The sequence below is a fragment of the Anas platyrhynchos genome, chromosome 4 (genome assembly GCF_047663525.1).
Source record: "Anas platyrhynchos isolate ZD024472 breed Pekin duck chromosome 4, IASCAAS_PekinDuck_T2T, whole genome shotgun sequence".
Taxonomy (NCBI): Eukaryota; Metazoa; Chordata; class Aves; order Anseriformes; family Anatidae; genus Anas; species Anas platyrhynchos.
Window position 1 is genome coordinate 49550511 of NC_092590.1, and position 26165 is coordinate 49576675.

Consider the following 26165-nt stretch of genomic DNA (forward strand, 5'->3'; position numbering starts at 1 on the left):
TCCTCTGGACTGCAGTGGGGAATGGTGCACATGACAGCAATGACAACTGTCACATGGAAATGCAATACAAGGTGATCTTCAGTTGGGCCTGTGACTCCATCACAGCATTCTAGCAGCATGGTGTTTTGTCTTTTTTGTGTTTTGTGATGGATTTGTGGGGGCAGAGCAGGGAGGCTCTTATTTATCCACAAAGCATAACCACAATCCAGAGTTGTCCACAATGTAATACGACCAAGAAGCACGCAAGTCCTGGGAGAACTTCATACCAGTTGCTTACACTGTTGACCGCTACCTACAGAGCTTCTTGCCCCAGCTGGATGCTCTGCCTGCAGTATTGGTTTCCTCTTTTCGAAGAAACAATGGTTTCACCCTCCCTACTGTCATTGCCTGCAAGCAAGAAGCCTTAATACTGTTAAGTAGCTAACACAACGGGTTCATGATCTCTGTAATGCCCTTGGCAGGACAGTACAAAGACACCCACTAGTTCTTTCATACTTCAGTTAACAACAACATGGTGATCACGTGAACCAGATCAAGTTTTCTCTGGTATACAAGCATTAGATCCACCCATAACAGCCTGCAGAAATGCACTGCTACACTTCCCTTTGGAAGCTCTGACTCCATGCAATAGCCAGCTCTAGAATAAAAGTAGCTAAGACAAGTTGAAAGCAGAGCATAATGTCCACTGCAAACCACTTCTTTTTTTTTCTTTCAACCATCTATAGACAGAGGGTTAATGTGTACACTCTGCACCTTTAAAAATGGACTTGAGTATAAGATTTTGCTGCCTTTGCGCTGTCAGCTAGGATGACTTTTTAAGTCATCCACTGCTGTATGTTACACATAATTGAAAAAATGATTTTGGAGACGTATTACAATGCTCCAGTGACATTTCTTTCACTTGACCAGCAATATCTGTAACAGCATCCATCCTCCTCAAGATTTAGTGCTGTAGTTGCTGTACTTTACACATCTGGAACAAATTTCCACAATGGTAGGCAATTTGACTTGCCTTCTTTTTCACCAACAAATATACTTCACAGAAGCAAGACTTCTGTCTGTGCTCAGCTCTTTAGTCTTTTCTACAGCTAGTCCATGTGTACAGAAAAGATACATCAGCTATTTCTTCCTCTGAAAGAAACCACCTCGTGTTTTCCTGAAATTATCATGCAGATTGCTTACAGAGTGACTAATATGATTTTCCTTATTTAGAAGTCAACAGATGTTTAATATTGCTTGTTCTGTTTAGCCTGATTTATGTCATGCTTGAGGTGTCAAAGCCGAGAGGCTAGCCACAGAAACAGCTGATGCTGCTGAACCTAGCCCAGGACTGCTGTACTTCTATTGCTGGACACTGAATGGTCAGACCAGAGGAAGTTATGACGTGAACAACTAGGCATATTCAACATCTCAGCTATGAGCTCTAGGAGCTCTCATGGGAACCACGGTAACACAGCAGGACTGCAATCCAAAGCTTCATTTCACTTGTATCAAATGTTAGCTAGGAAAAGCTAGGCAAGGGCAGCTAACTGAAAAGCAGCCCAACAGGACACTGCAAAATAACTGCGAAAGCCCCGCAGTTTGTTCAAGAGATGGCTACAATCACTGTGAAGTATGTCCCTCACATTTCTAAACCAAGGCTAGATAACAGACTTGGGGCAAACAGGAACCCTGGGCCTCAGCACTGGGCTAGTCCAGTAAGACAAGTGACCTGCATTATTACACAGCAAAGCCAAACGTCACTTTCCCCGGCCTAAAGCGCTGCGACCATCTCAAGGTACAAAATAAAGTTAATAGCCAAGGGACACCAGAGCTGGTTAACAGAAGTCAGAGTTCTTAAAGGATTCCCTGACGTATAGCTAGCCACCAGACTACCTCGGAGTAATGAAAAAATCCTTGTGTATCCATAAGGCCCTGAGTAGCATCTAGCATATGGAGATAAAGCAGAACAAGCGTTTAGGGAACTCAGTCTTTTCTAATGCATTAAATGGGTAACACCACACCTCCCCAAAGAGAGAACTGTTTCATTGCCTTTCATTTTTAACCTCTCTCTGTGCTCAGATACAGCAGTTATAGAGATACAACTCAGAAAAGGCACCTCGCTATACCACCACAACCCATCCCGGCATGAAGCACGTAAGAACAGTTAGTCACCTGCTCAAGATTAGGCCAGTGGAGTACTTTATCTCAGCACAACTGTGTTTTTCTATCTCCTGTCACGTTTTCCAGGGCAGCTTACATACAAGATGAGTCACACAAGGATGGGACCCACATGAATTACAACCTTGTAGACTGAATTCCTGGCATACTGCAGGCTAAAGGCTCTTCTGCCTTGCTATCTGTTAAAGCCTAACAAAAATTATTTACAGTCTCTCTGGGCTATTTGGTTTAAGCCTCTCCAGCTCAAGTATGACACTTTCTGGGACACTATTAGGTTTCTTACAGCTCTCTGACTAGCAATCGCATCTGTACCTGACTGTCAGGGGACGCTCTTGGCTGAGCTGGCCACCTTGGTCTATTGCTGAGAGCTCTGAAATTTCTCAATTGAAACATTTGAAAGTTAATGAACCCTTCTAATACAAAGCTCCCACAGCTCAAGAGTTCTTTTATGAGCCTGACAAATGGCAGATGTGATAGGAAAACCTCACTGCAGACAGGCCCCTCTTTTCAAAAGACTTCCATGCAGAAGCCACTGCAAATGGCTGACAAACAAGAGAAAGTAGCAAGTACCTGTACCTGCAGAAGGCGTAGCCAGCTCTGTTGCATTACCCTGTACTCAAGGCCACTGCGAGTGACTGTGGTTTTGCTATACGGTAACAAAGCTGTTGCACTAGCTCACAAGTTAAGTAAAATAATCGAGAAAAAGATATCTCACTGGAGAACTATCGCATTAATAGAAAATAGGTCGAACCAAGGAGCTTTGCTGATGATTGCACACATGCTCAGATTTACCAGAAAACCACGAGCATACCAAGTGAGTGTATGTGAGATTCTCCCCTTCCACTGTAACAGAAAACCCAGTTGTCTCCACAGTGGGAACTTTCTTCCTCTCCTCACCGAGGAGGAATGCTGCGTTTTAAACAGGGCTGGCAATAAATCACCAACACATTCCCTGGATGAATACACACCCGTTAAAAATGGTAAGCCAGTCTTTATCCCCTGAAATCAGTGATTATGGCACAGCCTTTGTCCACATATAAAACAAATACAATGAAAAAGTCAGTCAGATACAAAGGCATGACATGGAAAAAAGTGAAACTCTTCAGTGAAAAAACTTAAGCAAGTAAATTTTTACGTGAAGTTCATCTCATGTTCCAGAGGCACATTTATGTCTTGAAATTGTAGATTCAAAGACTGGATTTAAAATAGAACTACAAAGAGAATACAGCGGCCAGGCTCTATCCCCCATATATGGGGACTCTGATAACTGTTTGCCCCACCATTGTGTAGACACTGGAAGGCATCAGTATTCCAGCACAATGCTTCAGATACAGAGAAACGCTGAATGTTTTTACAGACTTTTAACAAGTTCTTCATCGGAAGACAGCACCATGGCAATGCAGTGCCTCATTCCTAAAAGTACAACCTGCTTCTGCATTCTGCTCCTTTCAGCAAGCCACTGCTCCCCTGGGTTCTGCACTCTTATCTGCAGGATACCACTATGCCCAAGGCTAGCGCCACACCCAGAGCTCTGTAATGGGATCAGGTTGGTTCTCCCTGCCACACACACACACAAAGCACCGAGCAGAGCGGCTCCAGCATGGGAAGGGACTGGCCCTTTGTCTTTCCATTTGTGGGTTTTCTTTTTTATTTTTTCCCTTCTCAACTGCGAAGCCTGCAACTGGGGTAGAGAATGGGGAGAGGGGGGAGGGGAAGAGAATCTGGTGAACAGCTGGGGCCCATCACTTTTCATCGCAGGTCTTGGAGAGATGTGGTTGACAGAGTGATGCACAGAGGCTGTCCCAGTTAATGACTTCACCATTCTCCATCATTATCCCCATCATTAGGAAATTAGGAGGACAGAAGGTATTTACTGTAAACCTGCCACCTCCCAAGGAGAGATAAATAGAAACTGATAAATGGGATCTTCTGGTGCTGTTCGTCTATTAACCTTCTGCTTCCCAGTTTAGGCATATGCATGCTATCCTGCCATTAATATCCAGTAATTGGCACAGCAGCGGGCAACGCGATCCTACCTTTAGCCCATGAGCATCTCCTGTGCCGCGTGCAAGTGCACCATTACATTTACAGCAAAGCTTTGCTAACCAGCCCAGTGAAGAAATCATTAGCAGCTGCTTACACTTCAGCTCTCAGGTCACAACTACCAGTCAGCCACACCTGGCAGGCCTTAAGATGAGGCACCTGTTTGGTCAAAGGCAGCTTAGGAACAAGGCAGAAAGAGAGAGAGGACTGTGTGTGCACGACCTCTATCCACACAAACAACAAGACAGCCAGTACCTGCACCAAGAGCTGAGCTATCCATTCTGCCAGCCTACCTCTGCACACAGCTCGTGAACACGTCCGGAGAAGGGAGTCGCTTTGTTGCTATCGCTGAATGCCACGCAATGAAAGTTCTTCCTCACCGAATTGAAGCGCTGTAGGCTGGAAACTGTTAAAATAAAGCATGCTTCAGGTAACTCAGAATTTAAGAGCTTTCCTACTCAGAAAGTATCCAACCCTTTGATCTGTTTGACCAATGCTTCTGCAGAGCTCCCTCAATGCATGTGAGGAGAGAACTGTGTATACTGACTTGCTTCAGTCCTTTCCAAGAGGTGAAGTCCTGGGGGCCTACACCCTCAGCATCAAGCCCTGTGAGGCTGAAGCAAGTCAGTTGTGACATCAGCCATGACTCTAGCTGAACCAGCACACCACCAAAGCAGGCCCACTCTCAAATCTAACAGGAATTCTCTAAGTTTCTTCCACACATAACACCACTTCTCTACTTATCAAAACCTCACCTCACTTCTACTTCTCCTCTGTGCTGTATTTCACCTTCTTAATTGCTTTTATTTAAGCTACATGTGGGCATTTTTCCTTTCAGCCAATACCATGGTCATTTGTGACTCACATGACACAAAGGCAACTAGAACTCAAGCGACAACAGTGAAGATCACAGCTGCATTTCTGATCCACTTAAATCATGTTGCCATCAACTTACTTAAGTCTTAAAGGGCTCCCACATTATTACAGAAATTTTTGAAGGACATCTAAGCTTTTTCTCAAGCTCAGAAGGTACAAGGCCAGTTCTTGCATTCATTACCCTAGCAAGCAGGCTCTAGTGTGGATTGACGGCTCCATCATCTTCAAATGCAAGCAATTCTCTCTTCTAAGCTCTGGCAACATCTTCAGCTGCAAACTCTCATCCAGGTAACACTTCTCAGAGCATTACAGTGAGCAAGCCTTCTTAACTGCAGTAGGAAAAGTAGGACATTTAAAAATACTTAAGTTTTAGAGCCTGAAATAAATTCAGTAGCTTGCTACTTTAAAGTAACTCAGATACAGCTATGTAGGGACATGAAAGCAGGAAGCAGAATCAGATGATCTCCTGAATAAACTGCCACGCAATTCAAGGGGCACAGGTCTAACAGAAATAGCAGCTGCATTACAACATACATTGACCTTAATATTAAAAAAAAAAATAGGCAAAGAAATTAAGATGACCGTCCCAGCTCAAAGAGTCAGGCATATTTTAGTTACCTGCATAGTATCATTAAACCAACTCCAAAACCAAACAACCACCTTCTTACCTGCATATGACCCATAAAAAAAAAAAAAAAAAAAGTTAATTTCTCAATTCACTTAAGCGTAGAAATATTTCACCAACTCAAGCATTTTCTGGCCATACAGAAAAGTAACAGAGTCAAGAACTCCACTGCTTCCTCCTGATGCAGGCTTGGAGACACAAGAGACTCTTGGCTCTATAAATGGCCTTCAAATTTTGTGAAAGTAAAAGGCCAGGTGAAATACGGAGAAACCATTTCCCTTATGGAAGAATACTGTCCAGAAACAGCCTGCACACAAAAGCCCACATGAAATACTGCCATTGCAGGGAAGTTCTCTTTATTCAGAATTCACACCTCCCAGCTTTATGACATATAAGAGACCATATTTTGTTAATCGTGGTGTCGGAAAGCATTTGTTTTTTTTCAATACACATGCCTTCAATGCAGACAGGCATGACAATTCTGTCTTGGTCCACAGTTTTTCCCCTTCCATGCCTGACAGTTTTAACTGCAGTGGAAGAACCCACACTACTGCTACACTTTAAGACTTTTTTTTTTAAAGACACATCCATTAGATTTAAGACAGTAGTGCTAGAAAAGGAAAATTACTCCAAACTGAACCCATTTCATGTGGAGGACCATTCAGCAGTTATCTGCTCCCTACATCCATATCCGCTCTTCCAAAGCCAGCCTAATTACTGGGATAAATCACAAGCCTGAAGAACTGCCTGCTCAGCTCCAGGGTGGTTCAGCCCTCAGCGTCCAAGCTATCACTTTTTTGGTGCAGTCCCACTATCTTTACCACAGCCTACAGATGCACAACCCTTCAGAGACATGCAGTGCTGCTGGCTGCTCTTCAGGTAGGAGCTGCGTCTGCTCCTTCTCTACGCACCATCGTGTGCACATTAATTCAGTGCAGGAGCCTAATAAAAACGTGACTGTGAAAGCGAGTTCTAACGGTAACACAAGTATTAATTTCCATCTGTCTAAGCAACTGCCAGTGTCCATCAATTACAGCAATAGCCAACTAACAGTTGCAGCTGCAAAATAAAAAAAAAAGCAGAATTAACATTTCAAGTTACTGTCATTCACCTGAATTTTTTACAGTTGTAATTAGCAAGCTGCAGAAGCTGTCAACAATCAACATCAGCCAATCTGTCTGCACCAGGAACCGGACTGCCTGCCAGAAATTGTCTTCGACAGGTTTTTTTTTTTCTCTCCCCTTGCTTCCCCCCATTAAATTTTTTTGCTTCAAATCTCCCTAACACTCATCTTCTTTACCACCAATCACTAGAATTGAATGTGTCAAAACAAAGAGAGACTGAATGACTGACACTTTACAGAGTCATAATTATTTCCTTTCGTCAAACCTCAGTACGTAAATGTGCTGCTGTCTTCTCCTTCCTCCTGACTCCATTTCCCTGGCAGTACAAGAACAGTAATGCTACCCCTTCACAAAATTTGAACTTGATCTCACTCCAAAATATTTCTCACTTGCAGATACAAAGATGGAAGTTACAATAAACATTCCTAAAGGCTTACTCTAACAAGCATGGGCAACTGTTTCTCACAATTTAGATTAGAGCTTGTTATAAAGTATCTACCTGGTCTGTTTACTTCAGGCAGCAGATCCCAAGACAGAGCCCCTCCATGCTTTTTTTTTTTTTTTTTTCCTGGTGTATTATACCAGAGAAACAGGCAACAACAACAAAATCTCCTTTCAGTAGCAGCCAGGAATCAACGCTTTTTAAAAAGAAGAAAACATCTAAACCTTAGTCTCATGTAAAGAGACAGCCTAAGATTAAATAAGAATGTTAGAGTAGAACTACTCGACTTCCATTAAAATGAAATTTTTTGAACATAAAAAATTGAGACTTTTTTCTAAATGTATTAATCCTCCTTACAACAGGGTTGCAGCACGCACAAGACATACTAGACCCATCAATTAACAGTTGACTTTTAACTCTTGCATTTGTAGTAGCAAACATCCAACTACATCAGCACAAACTATGTAGTGCAACTAAGCATGGGTAGTTGTAAATGCCTTGGGATAGCTTACTCTTGCAGAAGCATCACCTCATATAATTAAGTATTAATTGAAGTCGTTTTACATGGATGAGCTCTCCTTACCTACTGGAGCAGCACTGAGGTCATCTCAAACATCGAGACCAGAGATCCCTGAACATAGCATAGCAGCGGCTAATGTTTGAAACAAAAAGCTGCTTGAAAGGAAGCTACATCAGTTAATTCCACATGCAGACGCTACTCTCTGCCCTCTGTATAACAGACTGACTAAACTGCCAGTTGGACAACCAGGAAAAAAAGGGATATGGCCACACCAGAAAAATAAGAACAGTCTCAACTGCTTTTACACCCACCAACACCAAAAGCCGTAAACAAGTGCCAATTTCTCTTCTTGAGAGACCACTGCTGTAAAGATTTTATATACAGCTTTTGGCATCAAGATTTACACACCTGCTAGAGTTAATTTAGGGCTTAGGAATTACTGTTGCCCACACCAGAGATGTGACAGAAAACTGACATTGGAACAGCGTGTAGGACAGGGATGAAATTCCTTCCCTCAGGCCCTTACACAGATACTGCTCAAACACTGAAAAATAATAAGGAAAAAAAAAAAAAAAAAAAAACAGTTATGAAAATTAAGTATCTGAAAAGCAACTTTAGAGGGTGAAGTTCCTTCACACAAATCTTCCTCACTTACCCCACAGCACAACACATAAGCAGCAATAAAATGAAATGCTACCACAGCAGAAAATCGAGATTCTTCAGGCCTCTTTGCACCAGTAAAGCCACTACACAACATTGGGCAGAGATAACCTACTTCACGCTGAACACAAAGCATAAAATAAATCTCTTCTTTACTAACTATACCGTATGATATAGAAAAGCTTCTGGTCTCTAGTCATGGGATACAGGCTGTCTATCAACCCCATTTCCATTGCCTTTGCTTCTGTACAGTAGGTCACCAGTTCCCAAGAGCGCTAACCCCCATTTTCCCAAAGAGCAGCCCACAAGGCTCCCCTCCCCAGACTGAGAGGAAAAATACAGGATTATTAGCTAGGAATAAGGATCTAGTGCCAGGACTTAACCCTGGGAGCCCACAACCCTTTTCCCGGTGGCAGCACCTTCCTTGCTGCAGCGGCTCCCTCAGGAACTCCAGGAATGGATTGCAGAACTTTCCAGGTGACCGCACAAAAAGCACGGGGGCCTGACAATCCCCTTGCCCCCTCACTGCTGTCCTCTTTGCTGCCTCCAATCCCAAGTCCTGCCTGCCGTCTACCTGGGGGGAGGCGACGACAACGGGGCCAGGTGGAGGGAGGCTGCGGTAACACAAAATGGTGCCGAGCCCGCGCCTCAGCCCTGAGGCACCACCCAAAATGGCGGCCACAAGGGTGGCGGGCTCGGCCTCCGTGTTTGCCTCAGCATCAGAGCCCTCAGGCGTGCTGCCTTGCCCTGAAAGTGTTAGGAGTCCGCTTTTTTCCCTCTAGGAGAGCTGAAACAATATGTGCATAACATATTTCCTCGTCCTTTAAGGAAAAAATAAATTAAAATAAAGCTAATTAAATCATATCTAGAACGCACCCTTGCCCCAGTTGTCAATTTGTGTTTAGCAGCTGGCTGTCCCCACTGAAAAGGGCTGTGGATATCCCGGCTGTAGGACTGGTCTTAGCCAGGAGCCCCAGCCAAAAATGATTCAGGCGGGAAGGGAAAAAATGGAATGAGACAAAAATGCAGTAGCTGCTTGCATAACAAAAGTCCCTTCAAAAAGGTTTATAAGAATAAATCAGGCTGACAACAGCGTGCGCAGCTTCAGCAAATAAAGGTATTTTTTCAAACCAGCAAAGAGCAGGCCTTTCTACCAGCCATGCTGGGTGCCATGGGGTTAAAATGGGACCGTAGCACCAATTTCCCGGCCTGGAGCGGCTGGAGCTGTTTTGGGGGCCCTGGCACGCTGGAGCAGCATGCTATCAAGAGTTTGTGTGGATCCAAAACTTTTCAGATGAGCAGATGAAAGAGGTCAAAATGTGACTCGGCTGGCCAGGCTCTCCCATGCAAGCCAAGCTGTCTGATTGACTGCAGGGCGACTGAGCCATCTTGTCTTTCTGGCAGGCAGGAGGCAGTTCCAGGTTTGATGGAAAACACAGAGACAGAAGAGTGTGTGTGTAGGAAGGGGGTAGCGGATGGCTGATAGAAGGAATCAAGGGGAAGAGATGCATAAGAAAACACTGAATCCTCTGCTGAGTTTTTTATAAGGAGAAAGAAACATCTTAATTCCTTTAAAGATTCCTAGTTCTGACCCCCTTCTCTAAAACGGACCAAAATGGTAAGCACTTTTAGTTTTAAGCTTGTTAATTGGGTATGCAAATAACATTTCTATCTGATTCATATATTCTGAACTGTTCAAGGATATGGTAATAATTGAGGTTAAAAAAAGTCTTGTGGAAACATTCTTCAACATTTAACAGCACACAAGGAATCTCATTCAAAATATTCAACAGTAACCTTTAAACACTTCATAAAAAATAAACTACTATCTGATAGGTTTTTTGTTTGTTTTCTAAATTCTCATATGCTTTTGGTTCTTCATAGTAAATTCTAAATAAGAAGTTTAGAGATAAGTTAAATTTCAGTAGGAAATTGTTAGTTTTTTCCCCCTGAAAATTACCTACCATTTTTATAGAGTGACAGAAGTAGGATCATGAATTCCATCTATTAAAACAGGAGGATTAGGATCAAGACTTGAGCGCTAAGACAATATGATGTGGTTTCATCTGTGCAGTAAAGACATTCAAATTACCACAGCCTAATCCTTGCCAAATACGTGGGGAAAAAAAAAATCAGGATGTCAATTTTATATAGAGCAGTATTTAGCTTGAATGACAACTTTGTTATGTAACAGTACTATTAAATAGATACTCAGAGCAATTTTTGGAAAACCATTAAAACCTTTAAGTCCTGTGGTTCTCTTGACTTAAGCTGAATTGTGTGTTTTATGTGGTCCAGAAGAGACTGCTCAGGTGAGGAGGTCTCTGTGGAGCTAAGCACTTGTTCTATGTAATTAAATACAAGATTTTTTACAGAAGATATTTCAAAAGCACTCACGAAACTTGTAAATGTAACCTGCCTGAAAGTCAGTGGGATGCGCTCTATAAAGGTCTCTGCCTTTCTTCAGACCCATGAAAAATAGTACTAACTATAGTAATGAAACACATTCCACAGATCCCAAAGATGTAAGGCGTGTAGACATCTCGGTGGAATGCAGAGCTCAGTTTGAAAACCACTACCCTAGGAGATTCTGACTGTGCCCTACAGCAAAACAGGGCTGTTTAAATAGGCACTTACAAGATGTACAATTGTATTAACATAAAAAGGCATGGAGGAGACCACTCAGCTCACTTTCTCTTTGCTAATTAACAGTCTGGCTATAAGCCTTATTTAAATTTTTATTGAAGTACAGTGGAACGAGATGGGTAAAGCCTGGAGTAGCACTGAACTGAGCAGCAGAACTGCTGTTGCCTTTGCTGAGAGCACTTTTTGGTCCTAAGCATACCCAAAACGTCTTTTCATTGGCATGATGCTAATTTGATGTGCCCTGAGTGACAGGATTCTTAGCTGAGCTTTCTAAATCCTCAGCAACTCCTCCCCCTTGGTCAACAAAAGACCAGAATAACTTGCAGCTCACACATTCATACACGGCTCAAGTAAGAGACATCTTCCTTGTTGAACTTGCATGGTTGCTTTAGGCTTCTCTGACAGCATGTTTCCTCAGACAACAAAAACCTAGAAACAAAGATTGCTAGCGGGATACAACCAACCATGTTCACCCCACAGGCTTTTCCATGCAAGTATCTCTTCCTAGAAAAGAGCCTGAAACAGAAATACAAGGCTGGTACCAAGGCATCCCAGCTCAGCATGAATTACGCCACACTGAACATTGTGATGTTCAGGAGCCTGTTCTCCTGGTGGTGTTTACTGTCAGAGCTGTTAGAAAAAGCCTGCTGTTTGTCATCAGCACAACAGTTGCAATGACACCCAGGAAAGCCTGAATCTGCAGAATAATGTTCTACTTAGTAGGAGATAGAAGAAATACAGACCAGCCTCATGGGCTTTTGTGATCTGAGTCCTTCTGTTTGGCAGCTACACACAAGGATGATCCTGACTGCTAAGGAGCAGTTCCTAACTCTGTCCATTGGGGCAAGAATTACTTGGAGAGCTGCCAGGCAGAGAAGGACCTGGGAGTGATGGTGGACAGTCGGCTGAATATGAGCCAGCAGTGTGCTCAGGTGGCCAAGAAGGCCAACGGCATCCTGGCTTGTATCAGAAACAGTGTGACCAGCAGGGCTAGGGAGGTGATCGTCCCCCTGTACTCGGCTCTGGTGAGGCCGCACCTCGAGTACTGTGTTCAGTTTTGGGCCCCTCGCTACAAGAAGGACATTGAGGTGCTTGAGCGGGTCCAGAGAAGGGTGACGAAGCTGGTGAGGGGCCTGGAGGACAAGTCCTACGAGGAGCGGCTGAAGGAGCTGGGCTTGTTCAGCCTGGAGAAGAGGAGGCTCAGGGGCAACCTTATCACTCTCTACAGATACCTTAAAGGAGGCTGTAGTGAGGTGGGGGTTGGCCTGTTCTCCCACGTGCCTGGTGACAGGACGAGGGGGAATGGGCTTAAGTTGCGCCAGGGGAGTTTTAGGTTAGATGTTAGGAAGAACTTCTTTACTGAAAGGGTTGTTAGGCACTGGAACAGGCTGCCCAGGGAGGTGGTGGAGTCACCATCCCTGGAAGTCTTCAAAAGACGTTTAGATGTATAGCTTAGGGATATGGTTTAGTGGGGACTGTTAGTGTTAGGTTAGAGGTTGGACTCGATGATCTTGAGGTCTCTTCCAACCCAGAAATTCTGTGATTATTCAAAACAGAATTCTGGGGGACCTTCTACCATGGTTAATTGCAGCTTTTTCTTTCTATTCAGACTGTTGGTTTTTATTTTGTTTAATGAAATCATATTTTACCCAGCCCCCCAATCCTGTTCTCTGCCTGATTGCAAAAATTAGAGTACATTCTGCAGCAGTCTGCAAGTAGCAACAAGCTGGCTCCCTGGTACCATTTTGTCATAACCACACATCACCATTCAGCAGACCCAGCTCCTTGGTTGCTTGTACCAGCTTCTCCTATAATTGGCTCCGGTGCCTTCAGAAGAGCTCAGTGTTTATCTGAGAGCGGCAAGGACCATTCTCAGCATTAAGTTCTTTTTTCTCCCCAGCTTGAACTTTACGGGGAACTCTCATTTATTTGCAGTTCCCATAGACAGTCTTTGTACTTTGCTTCCAAGGATAAGGGCAAATAAGAGAAAATGGAGACAAAATATGTCTTGAGTCACTCAAGGCTGACTGGAGTTCCTGGAGAAGACTATCCACCGCCAGGACAGCGATCTGATTGCTAGGAGGTAAAAGAGACTGCAAAGCTACAGAGAAGGATGGTAGCACCCATAGCTTTTGCATAAATCACAATATTCCTTGACTAAAAACAATGAAAAGGCAGTTCTAAAGCAAAACACCTAAGTCGTAAGAATCTGTGGCATTGTTACTTCCAGCAATCTCATGAGCATCCAAGCTACATCTTGAGGCACTTACATTTCTGTTAAAATCTGGCCACAAGCAGAAAGGGACTGCAAATCAGACCTAGTTCTCTGCACACAGGCCTCCAAGATGAGCTTGAACAGGCAACTTAACTGAACCTCTGGGAAAATACAAATGGCACCTGTTGTAAAGACAGATCTGACAGGGTTCAGACAATGCAATGAAAGACAGAGAAGTATCGGGTTCTAAACATAAGAATAGTGGGTGGAGAGCAAACAGAGCTATAACTTTCCTTAAAAGTATTTCCCAGAACCATTCTAAGAATTCTTAAATTTTTCCATCTCCAAGTGAAATATCAGATGTTTGTCATCTTCTTCAGAGTAATTAAATTCTTGCCAGGCAAATAGGACACAAGACCTATCTATAAAAGAACAATCCTTGGAAAGAAGATCTGATTCACACTCACTTTCTCTGCATAGCAGCTGGGTTTTAATTGGTTTATTGGGAAGCAAGCGTATAAACCAGAGAGAGATCAGATTTCTGATGAAGCATTCAAAATTAATGTAAATAAGACAATAATAAATATTTCATAGGAAAGATGAATCTGTGCCAAGCCATTTAAAGGAAAAACAAAACAAAGCATATGGAAACTGAGCAAACAAGAAAACATTGCTATATACTACTCTCCTGTCTCAAACACAGTTTCAAGTGATGTTGCTTGTTATGGTTTCTGACCTTCTAACAGATGTCTTGTCCCTTGCTTTTACTGTTGAATATTATTTCTATTGGGAATAAGAGATGATGAAATTCAAGTGATGGAAAAAATTATTTATGACCCAGCAGGGTATTGCCTGAAAGTTTCCTGCCTGGATAGCGTGCTTTGTGTCTAGCTTTTTGCATCTGGGTTCTGGCAGATTGAGACATATTCGTGTCGCTAAGAGCCTCCCAGATATCAAGACAGAAAAAGGTTCTTGGACATAATGCAATTGGCCATCTAGTGGGAAAGAGGGAAAATTACTAGATGAATTGAGACTTTTTTCCCCCCTTTTATATTCTCCATCAAAGTCCAGTTAAGTGAAAACACAGGCAACATTTTCTTACATCCAGTGAAGTCTGAAACAATCGTTTTAATCTTTTCTATTTTGACGATAAGCCAAATAAAGTCCCAGGTGATCAGGATACCCAGAAACTACACAAAAAAGGAGTTTAAAAAAATTAAGTTTTATTTAAAATAACTTGTGATGCTGGAGTATCTGGAGATGCTCAAGTCTGCTGAGCACAGCAGGAATACTGTAAACTCCTAGCACAGAAAAATACTGTCTGAATAAAGGGCAAGTAATGCTGGAGCAGGGATAATTTGCCCAAAGCTGTGTTTTCTGCCCCAGCCAATTGTCTCTTCCAAGAGGACAACATACAACTCCCCACTTCCCTCTGCATGTTTTCAGCCTGTCCTACAACTTACTGACCAGAAGTTAGAAGATGAACCCCAATTTCAATAGCTTCCTCGTAATGTTACAAAGGAAGACTAAACGTACTAATTGAAAACCATTTTTCCACTGCTGTGACTTCTTCAACATCACACGAGGAGCCAGAGGAAAGGGCCAAGTTCAACTATTACCAAATCATCTTGGAGCATCTTACAATCCAAAGGGACTAGAAAGGAAACCAAACAGGTGCTGTTACTGCCTGTCACGTTTATCAGTTTTTTAAGCCCCTCCAGCAGATAAGGTCCATGTGTCATTGAAGCCATAGCTATCTGAGAATAATCACATTACTTGACTGGCAACATTTGTGATGGCACCTCTGATCTAAACAAATATCAACACTTCTCTCAGAAAGATCAGGGAACAGAACCATAAGCAATATGGTTTGAAAAATCAACATTATCATTATGGAGCGCTGGGGCTGGTATGACTTTCAACAGAGACCAAGTCTTGTCAATACTTGTTGTTTCCCCTGAAATAACTGCAGTCCTTAACTCCACAGTGATGCCAACAGCAGGATGTAACAGAATTTGGGACATTCACCTCTGTTCGTTTCCACTGTTTCTGCACCTGCCAGGCCAAGGCAGTGCAGGCATTAAGCAGGTGGACAAATAAGGGAGTAGAGAACACTTCAGGAAAGTGCCTCCATTAAAACACCAGTGAACTGGTGCCCTAATTGCCAATATTTATAACACTTTGCACCAAGTTGGCACCCAAGTACACTATTCTGGCACATCTTTGCTCAAGGAGAATGCTTGACAAGGAAAATGCAGGAACATGCATTTAGTGACATTAAAAAGAGTTATTAATAAGATGTAGAGACCATAGCCTGAAAAGGGAACATTATGCTCAGCATCTTCTGTCCTACCAACCATTGCAGTGATCACCCTTACAATGAAGGGAATCCATTCACTTCCCCATTTGAGCTTCCTCATCTGCTATTGAAGCTGCCAAAAAAGAAGTGTTCCAAAGATGACAGTAGGTTGGTCAGGATGACAGCAATCGCTTTAGAAAAGAGAAACAAACAAACAAACAAACAAACATGATTTTCTTCACTTTCCAGTTCTACTGCTTATTTAAAAACAAACAAACAAACAAGGAAAGTCACTTAAGTCATTTCAACATCAAGATCCAGCTCAGAGTTACTGAGCTCCCTCCCACAAGTTGCACACAACATATTTTTGAGAATCAGGACCTACAGCTTTAGCAACATCTTACAGAGTTCCCTAAACACTCTCCTTGCATCTCACAATAACCAATGAGTTCCTAAATACTAGACATCCAAAGGAGGTCTATATGAGCGTGGTGTCCACATTCACCTTTGCACTCATGTAATCCTAGCAGACGAAAGTGTCTTGAACAGTGTTAATTTCAGGAGAATTCACTACTAACTTTTTTCCTTATTAACCGTACTTCATTCCCCCATCAAACAGCAGCTCTCCCTATGCTAAAGAAAATTGTAGCATTTCTTTGCATTGGGACAGTCATGCTTTTCCAAAAATGTAAATTAATCCTATCAGGGAAGAAGAAAGAGTGGCCTGGCAAAAAGGGCAGTATTTGGAGTGATTAGCTCTCCTTGCTGTCTCATATTTATTTCCTGGAGAAAAAAAAAAAATCTGATGTGGCAGCTGGTTTAAAACTTGTTTATTACGAAGAGGTCATAAGCTGAACACTGTTCAGAATAGGTCAGACATCTGATTAAAGGCTGAATAAACTGAAATGTTTCACATGAATCTCTGAGACAGAAGCTTGATGAGGAGACAGAGATTGTCTTAGGAAAATGTTGCCAGCTTCTCAACATCACAGGCAGCTAGTAGACTGAGTACTGGTTAAAGGAGGAAGATTAAAGAATTCTGGTTGTAGGCATTAAGAAATATTCAGGATTATTTTTCTGTACTGCAGGACAGGCTCTTGCTGGAATACATCCCCTCTGTAAAAGGAACATAATAAGAAATCATGCCAGCCTTGAAGAACTGATAGTCAAAACAGACATGAGAAAAAGGAACATCTTGAAAGGATATGAGAAACAAAGAGGGAAGAGGGGGGAGAATCAGCTGCTTATCCCAGGTCTCATACCACCCGGGTGGGAAATGAGAGATGAATTCACATCTTCCATGAGCAAGCCTAGTGACTACCCCATAGGCCTTACTTTCATCTTTTGTGCTTTTAGCAATACTTGGGAAAAAAAAAAATAGATTTTTTCATTATATGTTTTTGCAGTTGCTATTACATGTTCCTGTCAGATCTGATATTTTGAGCTGTGCAGTTAGACTGCAGTCTAATGTCTCAAGAAGTTAATAGGATGCTTTCATTATTTTTGAACTGTAACCGTAATTCACTCCAAAGGTATGAGACAGGTAGCAATATGCTTCCTTTCCTCCTCCTCCTCTCACTTTCCACTTCCCCCTCCAACCTCATGACAAAACTAGTACAAAGACCAGCCTAAAACCAAGAAATGTATACGTCCTATAGTGCCAGTGTTTCCTCTTGCCATGCTTATGAAATCTCCTGGTCAAGAGCTGTAGAGTCTCACTAGGCAGAGTCACAGTTATGTAACATCTAGGATGGAACAACCAAATCAATTAATTCTAAATTCTACAGTAATTGCTAGCTGGAAAAAAATACTTCCAATGAAACAGAAGAACTCAAACATTTTTGATGGGAAAGAAGCTCCACTAAAAAACAACAAAAAAAAAAGAATGATTTTTATGAATAATTTTCTGATCAACAGCTAAAGAAAGAATGGGTAGATTTATCCAGGGCCAGAGCTGGATCCTTGCTAGATCTCAACCCCTGGAGCTCTGCTGCATTGCACAGAGTCTTCAGTTCTCGGGCATTCCAGGTCTTCCCGTGGCAGCTTTCCCTCACAACAGCTGGCCTCAGCACTGTGTATGGCATTGCAATGCTGGAATAGTTATTGAATCGGCAAAGATCTTACCAGAGCTTTGACCTGTAATTTCTCAAGCCTCTCTTATTCTTTAGAGCATTAAGTCCGCCTAACATGCAGAGTGCCAAATAAATCTCTTCAGTCATTAATTCCAGGCATCCCTTTGCTAAGAGTTCCCTGAAGCATAAGGTGCCTCCTGTACTCAGGTAGTACGAAAGCCTCAGCTGTGCCCTAACCCAAATACTCATCTGACTCGAGTCCAGAGCCAAGAACAGGGACATCTGAAGTCCTTCTGCCCTGCAGGCATAATTGGAATAAACCTCCAAACCTATTGTGCTCTGGTTTGTCCCTATTAAACAGGAGCTGAGTAGCCCTGGTTAAGTCAGTTAATTACAACCCTCACGTGGGTTACAAGACCCAGCTTCCAGCATGCAATGCCTGGGAATCTACAGTGAATTTCTGCCAGAGACAGAAAATTCCTCTATCTAGCATGTATTATTAACAACCCAGAAAGTCATCAGAAGCCCAGGTAAGGTAGTGAGGATACTTCTGGGTATACTGTTTTGCTCATAGACTTCAGAACAGTGGTTCTGGAGAAAAAATAAATAAACACCACACAGCTCTTCACCTCTTAGGATGCTAAACAGTTGTCTCCCTTGAGGAGAATGCACTTCTGACTTGATACACACCACAGTCCAGCCCATTTTTAAAACAATCCAGACTGAGCAGGTCGTTTTGCAAAATAACAAAACCATCGTGGCTGCAGACGTATAAAGAAGAGAGTGCTTTAGGACATTTTCCTTTATTAAAAAAAAAAAAAAAGTTCTACTACTGAAGAAAAAGTGCAAAACACTCAAAAGAGAGAAGGATGTAGAAACACTGCATTTTCCCACCCCTTTAGGATTTGCCTTTCCCTTCTCCCCCCTGTCTAGGACATTCCCCTCTCACACACTCTCACACTCTCCCTGCCTCTTCATGCTAGTCTCTGGCAAAATGTCAGAGGAAGGGAAAAGTGACAAGCTTATAAGAAAATGAATACCTCATTCTGTTTGAATATTACATTAACCCCCAAGCTCCACTGCTTCATTTGTCAGCTTTTTCAGAGCTCTCCATCTCTCCGGCACCCCTGACCTGGTTGGTCTGATTAGGAATGATCAATGTGCACATTTGCGGTGGAGCTCTTTGCACACTGCTAGACCCTCGGCCTTCAGTCACTCATGCAGATAATAACGGCAGTTCGAGTCACTTGCCCATAACTCCAAGCTTCATTAAACAGGGGGGATGTCACCGAAAGTCCCTTTAACTGTCTTTTTGCTTCTCTGCAAGGGAAAAAATTGACAGTGCTGAGAAATGGGACTGGGGATATAAATAAAATAATATTTGGATGCTGCGCTGGATGCTTGCAGTTGGCCTGTGCCTGTGTGCAGAAGGCTCCTCACCCAGTCAGGGCCGGAGGAGAGGCAGGCTGGGCTGAGCACTGCTTGACAGGGAGTTCACACAGAAACACGCCCGAGGTCAGGAACAGCTTCAAAAGGAATGGTTTCCCCCAAATGGAGCAGGCGTCAGACAGAGACCGCTGTCAGTCATCGCCCGTGCTGCTGGTTGCCACACCTCTGTACCACAGGTCTGTTTTCTGGGTGTATTATTGCCGTCTGCTTGCAAGCCATACGACACGTTACAGAGCAGAGGAAGCGCTGCTCAGAAGAAATCCCTGCTTTAGAGGGCATGGGGCTTTTGAGAGATCTTATCCGCTGCTTTTACTGGCAGGAGCTGTCACTTACTCAAGCTGCCAGTCCGAGCGGTGGCTGAACAGAAGCTTGCAGGGCACTCAGGAGGGAGGTGAAAGCACAGGAGCAGACTGAGCCCTGCACCCCAGCTGCCTACTGCCGGGAGCACACACATTTAGCTCTCCGTGCCGATCATACACATTCATACTGCAGGCCACTCACTGCCCTCCAGCTGCAGATCTTCCACTGACACGGCTTCAAGCCCTTCAGTCAACTTCCCAATGCCACAGGTAGGAAACATCAAGGCTCCAGTTTGCTGAGCTTCTGCTGAGGGCTGTCAAGCACCCCCAAAGGCAAGCCTCTCAATTAGGATTCAGTTCTGGGTCCCTTGTCACCAGAAAATATCAGCGCGAGCTCTGAGAAGAATCCAAAAGATGCTGAGGCACCTGGGGGCTTTGGCATGATTCAGTGCATTTTAAATGGGAGGAAAAATAAACAGGATTTTTTTTTTTTCTTTAAGAGAAGAAATTTGGACAGGCACACAGCACTGGCTGCAGGGCAAAAACTATTTTCTCTCCTGATTTTCATGTCTAAAGCCAAAAGGTGCAATCGCAGAGAAGTTAAGTGAACCAGTGGAGGCTTCAGATATTAAGCTCAGACTTCCTGAATCTCAGTCCAGCACTATCTCCACAAGAACAGCACTGCTAACGGATAGATGAAGGAGAATATTGAAAACAGAGGTTGAAAAAAGAGGTCCCCTACCAAAAAGGGGAATAATTTAAGATAGCAAAAGGTGAAGTAGTTTGAAATACATTAATAATATTGCATTGATTATTGCATCACTATTAAGTCATCTAAGTGTTTTGTGTTTAGGCACATTTGGATTTCAGTTTTCGCTCAAACTGAAATAAATACCCACGTTGCTCTAGAGCAAAAAATATAGTGTTCACCCAAAGAAAAGGTTCAAACAAATGCAAATAGCTAGGGCCATGGCTTTCCCAAACAAGGCATCTGGTAAAGAGGCCAGAAAGGCACTATAATTTTTATTTATTTTTTAAATTAAAAAAAAATATATTTGGAAGTAAGGCATGTTCTTCAATACAAAGTGTGGGTTTCCTTTTACAATCTTGCCTTTCAAAAACTATGCCAAAGAATTAAAAAAAAAAAAGGAAAAAGAAATAACATTTATATACAAATGGCCCTCAGACTAGAGAGCCTTTACACTATTTGAAAGCTCTGCTGCTTTCAAATGCCTTTACAGATTTAGGCTCTAAAGGTAACAGAAATGACCAGTCTCAGACAGACAAAAGGGCTGGGCTGCTAGCGAATGTCTTCTGTGTAATGTGCAAGAAGACTTTGTACTACAGAGGAAACAAACAGGTAGAAATCAGTTACTTTTCATCAGCACATTAGTTCAAGACTGCTTTATTTGGATGAATAGAAGCTTTTAAAGCTGTTTTCTTTCTCACTGCAGATGAACTTTTCATAAGAAATGCATCATTTCCACAGAGGAACAACCTAGTCTTTGCTGTCTACTCTAAAAATGAAATAAAAATCTGATGAAGCGTCAAGGGAAAGACAAGCCTTTCACTGGATATTTTCCCACAGGAATGAAACCCCAAACCGCCACTAAACAACTAAAAGGAATCCTCTGCATTTCTTAGCTATACCACACACTTTCTTGACAACTCATTCACAGAAGTTGTGCTTGTCCTGTTAAGGCATATTCCATGTGCACAGATGGGCTCCTACTGGTTTCAGGAGACTTCAGAGTAGGCTCATGTAGCATCACCTCTAAGGGGAGTTACACACTCAGTGCAAACAGAAGCAGCTTCCTTTGGGAAACTCCTGACCCCAAACACAATTTCCCTTGCCTCCGTAACACAGCCTGAAGAATGAGCTACTGTCTTCAAAACAAACACTCAAATGCTGCACTTCTCATTAGCTCCAAACTTTTGTCCCCTTATTCATGGGAAGGAGTACCTCGCTCATCAAGCAGTCATTTCAGTGGCACTTCACAGAATAGTGCCTTATTTTATATGTGTAGTGCCTGCCTGGCCTGTGGCCCTGCGTGGCCAGAACTGCAGCCAACTGGAACAGGAATTCTAGCAGAAACAAGGCCCAGAGAGCACCGGCATCGGGCCACAAAGACTTACATATAGGCAGCAGGCACAAAATAAAGCCACGTGACATCTGATCTTTAGAGAAGACCCCTACAATCTGTGATGTAGTAGAAGAGTTTTCATCATGATTCATCCTGGTTTATCCAAATCCATCTATCCTTCAAGTTCGGATGCATTCTCTGCTTTGCTGTCCTTTTCTCCCATGCTGCAGTACTGACCACAGGACAGGGGGTGGGGTGATGAAGAGTCTGGTCTTGGCACTCAGTGTCCTCAGCAGTAATACCTTTGCATTTAACCTTCCTCTCACCTATCTGATGTAAAGTCAGAAAAGATAACACAGATGCTTATATTTGTGGTCTCAAATAGCTCTCTAAAATCAAAAGCACATGAAACCACCTCATTAAATCTTTTTTATCATCTTTAAGGACAGCAACATTTTTCAGGTGGGAACCACAGCAGCATATAGCAGGTGAAAGCCTAACCCCCTACATATAATCATATCAGACAAGCTCTCACTTCCCTAAGATCAATCTGGCTACCCATAAAAATAGTGATACCTGAAAACAGAGAGAGTGAGGGCTAGAGAGTGGTTCTAGCAACTTGACCACTTTTTGGACTCAGCTTATTATTATTATATATTATTAAATTGATCCTGAGCAAAAGAAACCAGCCCTGCTGTTCAACAAGTCACCATCTTCACCCTGTTATTGATCACGCTGTGTTGCCAACAAATGTTGTAAAGGAACTTGTTACAGTTTGGTTCTGAATTCTGTCCTGTGATTTATAAAAGGGGAGTATTGTCCGAGTTGTCTCCAAAGCTACTGGACATTTTCTGAACGAAGGGGCAAAGGGGAGGAAAACATAAAAAGGAATACTAAAGAGGAAAAAAAAAAAAAGGCAATAAATATGACATGCTTGTGCTGCTTAAGGGAAGGCAGCCTGAACCCCAACACCTGCTGGACGTAATGGACTCTGAAGTGTTGTTTCAGAATTAATCAAGTCATTTAAAATCATAGCTGTAGTCTCCATTCACTACTCCTGTGCATAAGCGCGCTGATCCCGATACTAATCCATGTTGGGTGACTTGAGCAATATATCACCATAATTGCCGTTTTAGGGCTGCAAATTGGAGCTAAAATAACCAGATGCAAAAGAGATGGCCATATCATACTCTCAAGATGGATCTTCAAAGTTCAAGGAGAGTTCAAGCATGGAAGAGGCAATAGAGAGGGGTCAAGTGTAAGGAGATTGTTCATGTTCAAGAGGAATTAACTTTACAAATATATTGTTTCTGAGGTGGTAATTGTACCATCTTACAGCTATTCATACCTCATTTAATCTTTGCATTCTTCTCAGCCATTAGGGTGATTGTCCGTCATTGAAATAAATTTGATTTTGACAAAATATTCTGTTTTAAAACTGCAACTAATTTCACTGAGATTTTTTGCTTTGAAATTATTCTCTTTGAAACCACACAGCTCAGAACCAGCTATGAGATCTAGAAACTACAGGCTCTGAATCCATGCACTAGGCAGAAGTTGTGAGACTGCTGACTTATTTTAGTGTCAGAGACAGGTAGTTAGAATGGCTTCTGATGATTAAATACAGAGTTTGAGAGCTCATCAAAGGGAGCGGTAAGTGTGCTGCTTTCACTCAAAATAATGCACAGTGTCTGAGGCCTGGTCTGGGAGCTTGAGGCACTTGAGCGGCCACAGATTTTCGAGTTACTGACAAGGAAATGCCTTTTAGGATTCAAGGTTATTATTTCTATATAACTTGACAAACTAAAGTTCACATGAACAAAAAAGTCCACTCTTCTCTGAAGAAATAAAGGTACATAGCTTGAAATATAAGCTACTTTTTGACATACAAGCTACTTTGAACAGACAAAGAAGATTAAAGGGTGAGACTAACAAAAGCAACAAATTGTATTGCTCTGCTTTGCTGGGACTTACAACAAAGTGAGTCTTCATTAGTAAAGGAACCATACCTGCCATCAGAAAACAGCAACCCAGTACACCTCTGCAGCCCTGTAAATTGAAAACAAAAGGCATTTTAACAAGCAAGTGCATGGCGAAGTTTTAGCCTGCTCATCAGCATGTTTAAGTAATTCCTTTATCTGATAGGCTTCTCTTTTGCAGAAGTCAGATGAGCCCATTAATTATGTGTTCCTCTTCCCTGCTTCAAATTGCACCATTAAAGTATGATTTCAGCTTATTGTTGAACTACCACCAGACCTTAGCATTACCGTTGGCATCTAATAAGTCATCTGCACAGCTGAGAGAGAGAAAACACGCATACCATTGTTTCTGTAAGGCTGGGTCGTAGGAGTCCCTACTGCAAAGCTGTGATTTAAACTTGCTCCTGCTACAACTCCAGCGGACAAAGGGACAGCTTTTCAGGCGATGTAAATCAGCATAGCACCATTGTACCTCAGAGAGCTATGCTAATTCATCCTGGCGAGGATCTGGTGACCTGAGCAGATCCAAACAATGGCATTACAAAAAGCTAATGTGCTATGGGTTACTTGATAATTTCTGCAGCATAATTGGCCAACATGCAAACGTTAGAAATGATTGAAGTTTATAACTAATTGCAACCATTACTGAGACAGCATTATTTATGATTAACTGCATGTAGCAGGCCTGATTCTGATTACCCTTACAACTCATTTCAGACAGTTTTTCGACAGGTAGCCTGTGATTTTCCTGTGTGCCCACCTTCTGGCTTATGGAAGAGGTGTGCCCCCACAGCTGCATCATACTGAGATCACTAAGAAAGTCAGGTCTCCAGCATTTGAACCCTAGGGTGAGTGGGGAAAAAAAAAAAAAGCCCGAGATTAACTTGCACTCTGATTTCCCTGGCCACAGAACTCCACTAGCCTACCAGATCCCTGGAGCCTAAGTCAGCCTGGTGAGTTGTCTGCCCCACATCTACGCGGCTGTCAGGCAGGGTGGGACTACTGCAGCCTTATTTGCCAGGTTCAGCACTGGCATTACTTGTATTCCAAATACTAACGTGCTGCTTCATATGTAACTGACTGGATTTCCTCAAGAAGCTTACATCACATTTACTGTCCGAAATAAATGGCTTACATTTCCAGTTTTCTTCTACAGGTCTGGCCACTGAGTCTTGAGAGCTTTTGGAAGCTGACATTTCTTGGAAATCTACTTTCAACTATGGGTGATGAACCTAGAAATCTGGCTGGCAGGAAGCTGATTCTTAGTAGCATTATTCAAGTAGCTTGGGAACATCCTACACAGAGAGAAAAATCAGTGTAAATGCAAACATTACTCCCCCAAAACAGACACAAATACACCTAACTGTATGAAAATTAAGTCTATCAAAAAGTATCCCAGTTGGACACACTCATTACATTTGACACAGGCAAGTCAGAGTCTGGATCTCTTTTACAGAATGAGCAGCTCCATATCTTTATTTTTCTGAGAGCTCTTGTCTAAAAACAATCATCTGCAAATTGTAATTTTTCTCCACCTTTCATAAATATCAGCAATAGAGCAACCCTCTCTCCCCCTCTCTTTTTCTTATTCAGGATATCAGGCAGATAAGAGTTATCAGTAAAGGTCATCCTCAATTTCTGTACAGAAATGATCTGTCTCCGGTATGTAATAAACATTTATCCATGCCTTTATTAGCTATATTGGATCTGACAGTTCTGTTAAACCATTTTCTTTCATTTTGCTAGGTCATGACGGTTAATGCTGCTAAAAAATCTCATCACTGCTTTTGATCACTGTATTGTCTTCTCTGTATTATCAGGATTTTGTAAAGGTAAGCACTGGCTGGAATGACCTATTAAAGTTACAGCCCGTTGAGTTCCTGGCTTTTTTCTCACCACAATAAAAAAGCGAAGGAGTGCAAAGCATAAATTCTACTTTCGGGGTTATATTTAGTTGTGCAGTTGACATTTAGTAGAGCAGTCACTTTAAGCCCACTTTGCATTGGTTTCGCTCCATCTTTTTCACATCCTTGAGTTTCCGAAACGGTGTTGGAAGCCACACCATAGCAAATAAGCCCAATTAGTGGGACCATGGGTGATGTCCCAGTTAACCCCTAGCATACTAGCAGTGCATTAGGCATCTGCTCAGGGTTTTTAAACAATTCCCATGATTTATGAAGCAGATTCTGTCTGAAGATTGAGAAGCATTTTACACATATTCATTCATTCACTCTCATACACCTGTGGCAGTGGCATGCATTCTGGATCCCAGTGACACTCAATAAGTACCTTCATAAAGTTAGGCACCTATGTCAGACTTGTTGCAATTCTCACCTCCCTCCTTCCAGGAGGATGTTTCAACCACTAGGACAGACTCACTTTCAGCTTAAAATGCTTCTCTCTAGTCCACTTCAGTACTCACAATCTAATACAGACTGGAGTAAAGACAGGACTTGGGCCCAGCCTTACCTTTCCAAGAATTCTACAGATTTTGGGCCCCATATCCTCAAACAAGTGATGAAGAAAAGAGCTAAAAGAGCACTCCAAACCAGAGTGAGAAGCCAGTAAAACTCCCTTGGGAGTGCAGAAACGTATGTATGAAGTCAGTTTTAATTAGGATATCACAGCAGACATTTGGAGAAGTTGGCCTCTGAAAGGCTTTCTAGGATACA

The 26165-nt window shown here is 42.5% G+C and overlaps 1 long non-coding RNA gene across 2 annotated transcripts in view; it reads right to left on the bottom strand.

Annotated features, from left to right (window-relative positions):
* LOC106014946 (uncharacterized) overlaps window positions 1-26165 on the bottom strand; it is a 341344-nt gene that overhangs the window by 276929 nt on the left and 38250 nt on the right. For both annotated transcript variants that reach the window (XR_011809168.1, XR_002399094.3), the window contains exons 7-10: window positions 24629-24788; window positions 23524-23563; window positions 5261-5408; window positions 4497-4609 (exon numbers count right to left, since the gene is read on the bottom strand). This is a non-coding gene — a long non-coding RNA (uncharacterized lncRNA). The remainder of the gene's footprint in view (window positions 1-4496; window positions 4610-5260; window positions 5409-23523; window positions 23564-24628; window positions 24789-26165) is intronic.